Source organism: Ochlerotatus camptorhynchus, unplaced genomic scaffold (genome assembly GCF_037179485.1).
Source record: "Ochlerotatus camptorhynchus isolate MF236.1 unplaced genomic scaffold, CSIRO-AGI_Acam_v1.1 ptg000417l, whole genome shotgun sequence".
NCBI lineage: Eukaryota > Metazoa > Arthropoda > Insecta > Diptera > Culicidae > Ochlerotatus > Ochlerotatus camptorhynchus.
This window is the reverse complement of record NW_027040903.1, coordinates 648,859-659,003: the sequence shown is the minus strand read 5'-3', so window position 1 is coordinate 659,003 and position 10,145 is coordinate 648,859.

Here is a 10,145-nt window from a genome sequence, read left to right as displayed (position 1 = left end):
ACTATGCCCCACCTGTTCACTATGCCCCTCTTACCCCTACTATACATCATTTAACCTCACTTTATTTGAATATTTATTTTGTCGTTTCCAGTTTGTAACCAAACAGAGACTTTCTTGTACAGCTGTGTGCAAAGATGAGCTACGGATAGCTCCCGTCTGTCTATCTAATGGCGTACTGCGAGAAGAGAAACCTTGGACTTGGGACCAGCAATTGGGCACAAACATAGCGTCCCGTAGGCCTTGTCTGGCGCATCAGCGATTGAAGCACATCTAGAAACTCGAACTTCACGAACAAGGTTTTCGATGGTAGCATGGAATCCACTCTTGCTACAATTTAATAGAAGGCAAAGGTTGATCCCAATCAGCGTTTCAACACCCAGAGGCATTACATAAAGAGTTTCGCTTTTGTAACGGTGGGATCGACACGTCCCAAGGGATCGAAGATTTGGGCCACTCTACGCCTGATGAGAACAGCAGTCGGAAGTGGCAATTGCACCTTCAAACGAAAGATGTCGGTGCCAAGTTCCCAAATTAGACTGAGAGTGCTGTCGGATTGTTGACCTTGCAAGTCGTGCCATCGATTTTCTGGTGGAATATCTTCCAGGACTTCAACGGAGTTTGAAGTCCACTTTTTCAGCGGGATTACGGCAGAACTAAGCATCCTGAAACTTCCCGTCGGATTCGGATCGATATCATAGGATCCTGCTAGTAAGTCGTCAACGCAAAAGTTCTTGGCCAATGGTTCCACAGTGTCAGGGAATAAGTGACCCGCAATTGATGTCCGACCTTAACACGTCATCCCCATGCATAAGATACCCCAAATTATAAGGTAGGCGAAACTGGACACACTTGATCCCTGGGGACACTTCCCAAGTTACCATCGCCGACTTATCGCAAAAGGGATTTTTCGGATAGTCTACTAAAAGTCATGTTATGCTGAGATTTGCTTATATGTATTTTTAGAGTTTTTTATGATTTCACTCCTACTTTTGTTCTAGCCAGCATTACAATTTTCAATAACTTTTAGGATATTTAACCAATCCGACACATTTTTCACAGGTCAAAGGTTTGAATCAGTAATGGAAAAATATCAAAAAATCAAATCTCACCAAAGCCCAAGATCACGCTTGGACAACGCGCGTAGACGAAAATCAACAAGCACACAACTGTGGTTGATATAGGGAAAATGTTGGCTTTGGCAATACCTTAACCTATTATCGTCAGGGGGTAAACAAAGTCCTAGAGCACAACTATTTGGCCAATAGTTGCTCTGAAACACAATGCATCCACAGGCCAGAATTGAGCTCTCAAGGACGTTGTTTACCCCCTGACGATAATAGGTTAAGGTATTGCCGAAGTCAACTTTTCCCCTATAACAAAACTCACCAGCTGCAAATATCTCCAAACTGTGGTGAGATTAAGTTTCATGATTTTTGCTTTAAGCTGGGTATGGACTAGGCAAGTCAAATGATCAACTCAGTTGAATTCAATTAGCTTGAAAAGTTGTGCCTTGTACCGGACATTGTCCCGTAGATGGGCAGCATCGCGCCCGAAACCGGCCGACAGAAAGGTAATTTTTAATCCGTTTTAAATGTTGTAAGAACGATAAGTGTTGTGTCTTGTCTCGCGTCGCGTGTTATGTGTGAGTTGTGCCTAGTTCAACTTTTTTCAATTCAAGTGAGTTGATCAAGTCAGTTGAATGACATGGTTTACAATTTCAATTCGCGTTCAAGTCAGTTGAATTCAACTGACTTGATCAATTGACTTGCCCTGTCTAAATCCAGCTTAACGTGAAAGTGGATCGGATTAGAATGACTCAACTCATCGATTTTTTACAAAATAATGAAGCGCTCAATCGAAAAAACTCTTCCGTGCAAAATTAAAGAACTAAAATTGCTGTCTCTAGCCATTTTTACAAGATTGATTTATTGTTTAAATTCTCTGAAAACCATTTTCTAAGTTCAATTTTAGGACCACAATCATAGTGGTTGTTAACTTTGCTTATCAATTACACAAGTATTTCGCATGAAAAATTATCCTCGATTTTCACAAGTTGCTTCACAATTATTTCATGATATTCTGTGAAAATTTCAGCCTTTTTGATGAAGGTATTCTGATATATCTTGGTATTTTTAAAGATAATTAGATAATTCCATGAACTTTGGCAGAACTTACCTGAACTTCGGCAGAACTTCTCTGAACTTCGGGAGGAGTTCCCTGAACTTTGACAGGCTTTCCCTGAACTACGGCAGGACTTTCCTGAGGTTCGGCAGGCCTTCCCTGAACTACGGCAGGCCTACCCTTAACTTCGGAATGAGTTCCCTGAACTTCATCAGGACTTCCCTGATTTCCAAGAATTGAAATGAAAGGACTTCCCTGAACTTCAGCAGTCCTTCCCTGAACTTCGGTAGAACTTCCCTGAACTTCGGAAGAACTTCTCTGAACTTCGGCAGGACTTCGCTGAACTTCTGCAGGAGATTTCTTTTATATGGCTTTCTCAATCTAGGGTAATCCAAACAGTCAGTTTTGCATTTCCCTGTTTGGATTACCCTAGACTGAGAAAGCCATATAAAAGAAATCTCCATACGTACCAGTCGAAAAATCTAATAAATCACTTCGGCAGGAGTTCCCTGAACTTCGGCAGGATTTCCCTGAACTTTGGCAGGACTTCCACGAAGTTCGGCAGGCCTTCCCTGTACATTGGTAGAACTTGCCTGAAGTACGGCAAAACTTCCCTGAACTTCGGCAGAACTTCCCTGAACTTCAGCAGGACTTTCTTGAACTTCAGCAAGACTTCCCTGAACTTCGGAAGGACTTTCCTGAACTTCGGCAGAACTGCTCTGAATTTCCGCAGAACTTCCTTGAACTTCAGCAGGACTTCCCTGAACTTCGGAAGGACTTTCGGCAAAACTTCCCTGAACTTCATCAGGACTTCGCTGAAGTTCGGCAGGCCGTCCCTACCGAACTATGGCAAGATCATTAGTAGGACTTTCCTGAACTTGGAATCTTTGAATTGAAGTTGTCATTTCAGTAGTAGAATTATTATAATTATACAAGAATATTGTCACAGACAAACAGACGTAACTCTTCATTGTGTATCTTCGTTCATGCATTTAACGGTTGATTTGAATATTATCAGTTTCGCGAACTACTCGCCGCAGCGCTGGCATCGAATCACTTTGACGTTTCTATATATTCTATAGAAATTTTATGCAATATTGTTTACGAGTTAGCGAGCAAGCTTGTTTTCCGCGAGAAGCCAGATAGATGTCGTTACTGAGGTTATATGTTTTGAGATACTATGTTTTCAAGAACAAGTTTTTCAAAGAGTTACGTCTGTTTGTCTGTGATATTGTGTTTATGAATACGGTCAAAATTTAATTACTTCTCATTTTCCTAATTTGCAATGCTTGTTGGTATTTGTGCATTTTGAATTTGGGTGTGATTCGAACGGGTGTGGATTCAGTATCAACGGAAAAGCATTAACTTTCACCTTAATGGCGAGCATTAGTCGCTTCGTGTCTGCCATCGGTTAAGATAGTAAAAATTATTATGTCTGCTCTTTCTAAGAAAACGAGGTGCAACGGAATCATTTTTGCGTCGATTATACCATAGAGGTAACTCTAAGACCACTGGGTCCCGAAGAAAATCATTATTATTTTTGGCTCACTCAGTACCAGAACAACGGTCCCAAGCAGTCCCAAGCTATTTCACTCACCCCTGCATGTTCTGCATGAATCCACACACCCCTGATGTTATCTGTCAAACTTTCATAGCGAATCAAAACAAACATAGTGTAGTAATAGAATTTCAACTAGAATAGGGTACGTTAATCGTTTGCTTGGGACCAATAGGCTACTAAAGTGGTGAGCCAATTTAAAATCGTTAGTTTCGTATTGATTGTTGATTATACTCTCAGCTTCAACTTTACACGTTACCAGCGTCTGTTCACAATTCTTACCGTCCGATCTCTATGTTATCATGCCAGAAGAAATTATTAGAAAAAATGATCCTATCAAGACTTGACCATTGGGTTGAATCAAACAACCTACTTTCAAATACGCAGTTTGGTTTCCGAAAGAGCAAAGGAACAAACGATTGTCTAGCGCTGCTTTCAGCTGATATTCAACTGACCTTTGCGCACAAGGAGCAATTGGGTTCTTTAATTTTGAAAAATACATCGGTTTTTATATATCACCTGAAAGAGCTTCGTTTTCTGAGCACAGCGATATTTTTTTTTGAACCCACACACTTTCATCTTGATTTTTAAATCAAGATTTAAAGCAAAATAATAACTTCACTGTTTGACACTAAACTGACAAACTGACAGCTCGCTCCCATACAAAGTGACACCGAGGGGCGCTTAGAAGGTGATTTTTGCGAATGTAATCGTTCTTATTTAAAATAGTTCCAGTGTACCAAAATTGATGAAATTTAGGGTTTGGGTTCCATTTTTAATGCAGATTACGAATATGCATTTACTTCAATACCCTTAAAGAACCCAATTGGCTTCAGTATTTTTGGATATTAAGGGCGCATTTGATTCTGTTTCCATAGACATAGACAACCGGTGGAAACTAACGATTTTAAATTGGCTCACTACTTGACTAGCCTATTGGTCCCAAGCAAATCGATTAACGTACCCCATTCTAGTCGATATTCTAGTACTACACTATGTTTGTTTTGATTCACTATGAAAGTTTGACAGATAAAATGAGGGGTTCGTGGATTTTCCTATTTTTCTAGGGGTGCATCGATTAGCTTGGGACCGAAGAGAGTGCTAGAGCTGAGCCAAAAAGTTGAGGTAACTCTAAGACTAGAAGGTCCCGAAATAACGTGCTCAACTTTTTGGCTCAGCTCTGGTACTCTCTTCGGTCCCAAGCTTATCGATTAACCCCTCGAAACATAGGAAAATCCACGAACCCCTCATTTTATCTGTTAAACTTTCATAGCGAATCACAACAAACATTGTGTAGTACTAGAATTTCGACTAGAATGGGGTACGTTAATCGATTTGCTTGGGACCAATAGACTAGTCAAGTAGTGAGCCAATTTAAAATCGTTAGTTTCCACTGGTTGGTTCATGTTTAAGCCCTTACTTTAGGGGTCGTCCATTAATTTTCTCACACATTTAAGGGCCACCCACATTAGATCCGTTTGCGTTGCGTTGACGTAAATTTGACAGTTAGACAATAGATTTAGCTGTCACTTTGCCGCAACGCGTCCGATCCGGATCTAATGTGCGTGAGCCTTTAGGGAGGAGGGGGGGGGGGGGTTTGAAAAATTGTGACGAGCAATACTAAAAAAAATTAAGGTACATACAAAACATGTGACAAAGGGGGGAGGGGGGGTTGAAAATGGACCAAATTTGCGTGACATAATTAATGGACCATCCATTATCATTTCTATGTCAAAGATATTGATAACTGCTTAGATAATCGATGCACACTTAGACAGCTTGTAGACGATCCCGTGGTTTCCCTGAGAGGTCTACGTGCGGAAATCTTGCAAAGACCATAGCAGAATTCCCTAAACAATCTGTCTTTCTGGGCAAGTAATTTATTGATCGAGTTTTCACCGCAGAAAACTGAACTGGTAGTGTTTACAAGGAAGCGGTTTCCAGCCCAACTGCATCTAAATCTTTTGGGCAGAGATATGGGATGGTCCATTAATTATGTCACGCAAATTTGGCCCATTTTTAACCCCTCCTCCCCCCTTTGCCACATGTTTTGTATGAACCTTATTTTTTTTTGTATGGCTCGTCACAGTTTTCAAAAACCTCCCTCCCCCCTAAATGTATGGCATAATTAATGGACGACCCCTATTACCCAATCTTTAACCTTTAAATACCTTGGAGTCTGGTTTGATTCAAAATGCACTTGGGGTACCCACACTACAGGGTGTTCAATAAGTTCGAATACAACTTTTCATCGTGTAGGTGCGCACCATGTGCAGTCTGGGTATTGGTATTGGTGTCAGCTTTAGCCTCATATATAGGCTAGCCGACGCGCACGGTGTCGACTTGCTGTCATTTGTTGTTTGTTTACCGCGCACGATGAAGGAGTACCGCAACGTCGCAGTAAAGTTGTTTGCGAGAGGTGAGCGACCCGGTAACATATTCCGGCGGTTGAAATCCCACGGGGTGAAGCGGAATTTCATCTATATCACCATCAGTTGGTGCCAGGAGAGAGGCTCGGCCAAGGACCTTGTGAGATCCGGGCAGCTGCGTTCGGCGAGGACACCAGCAGCCATCAAGGTTGTGAGGGAGCGGTTTCGTCGAAAAATGAACCGCTCGATCCGGAAGACCGCCGCTGACCTGGGTGGACGTAGATTGGTCAATGGTATCGTTAGAAACTGCTTTCGATGCGCTCGTGCTTCACCCGTACCCACCAAGCAACAAACCGGACAGTTGCCCCAAGACAGAATCACTCCTAGCCGTCCGTTTTCAGTCACCGGAGTTGACTATGCCGTCCCATTATACATCAGGCCAATCCACAAACGAGCTGCACCAACCAAGGTCTACATCAGCGTGTTTGTATGCTTCGTCACCAAAGCCGTGCACCTGGAACTTGTGAACGATTTATCATTGCACTGCGATGATTCATCGCTCGTCGTGGTTGTCCTGCACACATCCATTCCGATAACGGGAAAAACTTTCAGGGTGCCCAAAATGAACTTCGCGAACTATACCAGCTGATGCAGAAGGAGAAGACGATCGGTGAAATAGCCACTCACTGTGCGAACCAGGGAATCCAGTGGCATATGGCACCGCCGAAAGCCCCACATTTTGGTGAGTTGTGGGAAGCAGTTCGACAGTTCGGCAACTCAATGCTCTCGTTCGAAGATATGTCCACCGTGCCGGCACAAATTGAGGCAGCAATGAATTCCCGGCCATTGACTCCACTGACTGAGGACCCGGCTCACTCCGGCACACTTCCTTATTGGCACTACAATGACCGCTCTCCCCGAAGTCGACGTTAGCAAAATTGACACCAGTCGTTTGGACCACTACCGGCGTCTCCAGCAAAAAGTCCAGCAATTTTGGTACCAGTGGAAGATCGAATACTTGCAGGAGCTGCAGAAGGAAAACCAACAGATCATACCGAACACTGCAATCCAGCCCGGAAGATTAGTCGCCGTCGTCGATGAGTTTCTCGCTCCCGTGAAGTGGCAACTCGCAAGAATCGTCAACACCATCCCCGGACCAGCTGGGCTCATCCGAGTCGTCGATCTGCAAACCAGCAAGGGAATCATCCGTCGTCCGATTACGAAGATTTGCATGCTGTCGTTCGAAGAAGCAACTGAAGAAGCTTAGAATATTTTGATTGTGTGTTTAGATTGATTTGTTTTTGAATTATTATGACATATTTAGAAAAAGTGAAATTCAGAAATTTCAGGTGGCGGCGATGACAGTTCTCAAACTGATTGAGAAGATAGTGCTGGCAGTTCTAGTACTGCACTGCCAATATTGTATGCAAGTTGATTAGATAAAATGTTCCAACACAACGTAGGTTTAAATAGACAATGTAAAGGAATGAAAATTAGTTAGTAAAGTTGCAACAGCCAAGAAATAAAGATCGTTTTTTCCAATTAAATAAAGTTTTGATGATCTTGAGTGCCTACTCCGCCGATTTTGCCGTTCCGTTTTTGGGTGACTAGTGTCCGTGTGTGATCCCGAAATACCCCGCCGGAAAACCACGATCCTGCCCTAACATATTGAACTGTAAGTACCTCGCTAATCGAGAAAGGAGTTCGTTACTGCCCACACCATCATGACGAAGGACCTGGGATACAAGTCGTACAAGAAATACAAGGTTCACGAGGTAACGGAGACTACAACGAAGAAAAGGCTGGATAGAGCCAAACTGATACTTTCGCGGCACGTGCTTTGTTGATTGTTCATTAACTCTTGAACAGAAGCAAAGGAAAGGAGAAAGTGAAGGTGAAGGTGTAGCAGAACGCAGGAGAAGGGGGCCCCCATCGACAACGGAAGACGAAGGAAGAACTAGTGAAGGCTAAGGTAGGAGATAGCCGATAAGAAAGTGGGAAAGTTAGAGAAATAAACGAGACACGCGTGAAAGTTCATCGGGGTATGTTAAGAGTATTTGAGTGTTTCCTTGGCCGCGATAGTCACACGTGTATGCCGACCCTGAGGCAGTGTAGAGGGGGGTCTCATTAGTGCTGGGCAGGGAGTGCCCCAACTGTTACATGCTTGGCATGCACAGTTGTACACACGAACTGCTCATTTGTTAATAACTTTTCACTCAGTTGTTGAAATTTGTATTTCTTTAAAGTAATTGATAGATTAGGATCATAGTTTACTATAGATATGCAAAGAGTAGGTGAATCTTAACATTTGAATTTAACACTTTAAGTCCGAGATGTGCAGCGAGCATTTCTCAATTCATTTTTACAACCCAAAAACAAATACAGTTCATTACTAGAATTAAAATCCACTCTTTTTTACGTCTCTATAACAAGCTTGAACTCTTTTCTATCCACTGCTTCAAAAAGAACTATGTTTCGACAACTGCGTGCAAAGTTATTAGCAAATGAGCAGTTCGTGACCAAAACTGTGTATGCCAAGCATGGTGATCTTCTTGAAAGGTGTGTCATATTTAGTACAATAGCAGCAGAGCAGTAGAAATTTTCGTATTTCAAGGTGTGTCATCTGCAAATACTAAACTGGGATTTGTTGAATAGTTTTGAAAAAAAAAATGCGACGGGGGTTTATTTGTTGGTAAATTTATCATTAACTAAATAAATAGTCCATCTGACATGGTAGTCTCAATGAAACACTTAAATCTAAATGTAGTCACTCATTAAAAATTGGGCGGCAGCAAACGATGACGAAATCTGGAGGCATTGATGTCAAAGTCAATACTCAGGCATTGATGTTCATCAGTCAGATACTTCGTTGAATTGATGAATCATGGAGACAAATTAACAGTTTGCAGCATAGTTGGTTGCATGTTCGGATGGAGTGTTCGGGCACGAGCAGATTAATTTTGGCTAGTAACTCAGGAACATCATATTCTGCGAGCAAGACCTTAGCAACCAAGACGGCCTCTACCAGGGGAACAGTTTAAAAAGACGTTAATAGACGAAAGCACGGAAGCAAGACGGCCAGCGATACGTTTCGTCGCTCAGCAAGAGTATCCAAACCCAGCAAAAGACAGCGGTCAGCATACGGTGGTAAATTCAGCGGGTCATTCCAAGGAAGATAGCGCAGTGCGTATCTGATGAATTTGCGTTGAACAGCAACGTATCGTGCACTCCATACTGCTTGGAAGGGATTACAGACAACACACGCGAATTCCAGTAGTGAGCGTACCAATGAACAGTAAAGGGCTTTAAAACACAGAGGATCACGGAATTCCTTAGAGATCTTGAACATATTGCTTGGGAAGTGGCGAGTGTACGTGAGCTTTTCATTCAACATGACACCGAAGTGCAGTCCCAGCAACGTTACAATCAAACAAAACGGCAGTCCTAGCATAGCCTCGAACGACTAGGTAAATCTTCAAGTCATCGGCGAAAAACAAGTTACCTCCACGTAGTAGAATAAACGTTACATCGTTCACAAACAAAAAGAAGAGCAGTGGTCTCTAAGTGCTACCCTGTGGAACTCCTGAACTGTTCGAGAAGCAGTACGATGAGTAGTTTCCAAGGCATACAATAACATCACGTTGCACGAGGTACGATCTAAGCCAGAACGTCGTGCACAATTCTATCAAACGCAGCTTTAAGATCAGTGTAGATGGCATCCACTTGAAGTTTCTTGCATACCTTTTTCATACAGAACGACGTAAAGCTGACGAGATTCGTTTCCACGGATTGGCCAGGAAAGAAGCCATGTTCACATGTACTTATGTTATGCTTGCAGGAAGCAAACAATCTCTCATTTATCAGCGACTCAAACACCTTAGATTCAACCCAGAGCGAGGTAATCCCACGGTAGTTTTCCACATTGCGTTTATCTCCTTTCTTGAACAGAGGGAACATAGTAGACCGTTTCCATAGCGCTGATGAAGTGACAGGTTCAAGAGCAAGGGCAGCGGAACAGCTAAGATATCGGAGCATTTTTTTCAGGACACCCGATGGAATAACACTCGGACCTGGTGAAAATGATGATTTGGTTTTAC